Source organism: Aptenodytes forsteri, unplaced genomic scaffold (genome assembly GCF_000699145.1).
Source record: "Aptenodytes forsteri isolate BGI_AS27 unplaced genomic scaffold, ASM69914v1 Scaffold231, whole genome shotgun sequence".
Taxonomy (NCBI): domain Eukaryota; kingdom Metazoa; phylum Chordata; class Aves; order Sphenisciformes; family Spheniscidae; genus Aptenodytes; species Aptenodytes forsteri.
In genome coordinates, this window is record NW_008796046.1 from 227,978 (window position 1) to 229,157 (window position 1,180).

Consider the following 1,180-nt stretch of genomic DNA (forward strand, 5'->3'; position numbering starts at 1 on the left):
CTAGCGCCCCCCGCTTTTCCTCTGGCGATGGGGCAGCCGCACGGTCGGGAGAAGCTGGGCAAATCGAGGGGGTCCAAACCGGGACTACGGGGGCCGTAAATAACCCACGCGCTGGTGGCAGCGGCGTGGGTGGCCTTGGGAGGGCTCGGCCCCAACGGGAGCCCCAAAGCCATGCCCGGGGCAGCGAGGGGATGCCCGGGGGTCTCCTGCCCCACACAGAGGTGGGACCGGAGCTGGGCACGGGGAGATGAGATGCTCGGGGGATGCAGGACCCTCCTCCGGTGCTGAAAATGGGTCTGAGGAGACATTTAATACCACAGTGGGATCTTGCCGGAGCGAGGACCAGGGGCACACCACTGGCAGGAGCATAAACCAGGAACAACCCAAATTTTAAGCACCTCAGTGCTCGGCCGAATTGAATTTCAATGGGGTGACTTAGCTCCGGGTTAAAATCAAGGTCTGACCTGGCTCTTGCTGGAGTTAAGAGCAAAACTATGGTCTGCTCCGGAGAGAGACGGGCTCGAGTCGCACGTGCTCAAAGGCTGCAGGGTTGGAGAAGCTGCTGGAGTTGTCACCGCGCATTACCGGGGCCCTTTGCCCCGCTCGAGGCGGCCGAGGCTTTGCAAACCTGTTGGGAGATGAAAAAAAAAAAAAAAAAAAAATATGGAGGTTAGGAGGAGAGCCCGGGATGCATCCCATCCCTGCGCCCGGCCGGCGGCCGGCAGAGACGCGGTCCTTGGTCTCTGGCTTCTGCCAGGCAGATTTGGAAATCATGGACCGGAGAACGGCCGGGAAAACGGGAGATTGAATTATTCGGGGAGGTCAAGAGCTAAGAATCAGCCAACCCCTCTTATCCGCTCCCTTTCTTTCACAAAATAAGGGCCAGCAAGGAATAGCTGTGTATTTTCTATATGTATCTCTCCATACCCAGACGTCGGGCACGCCCAGGCAAACGTGCAGGCGTTACCCACGGCAGGCAGGATTTGCGCGTGGGCAGGGGTGCGTTTCTATCGAGACAAGCCTGCGGTGGGAGCCCAGAGCCTCTCCCAAAGCCTTTTTTTGCCGCCCGAGGAAGGAAACGGCACATTTCCTACGGCTCCACTCGCACGCTGGAAACGGTCGGGCCCGAGACAACTTAGGGAGCGCAATCCCCGGCGGCTGGCTGGCGTTACGCGGCTTA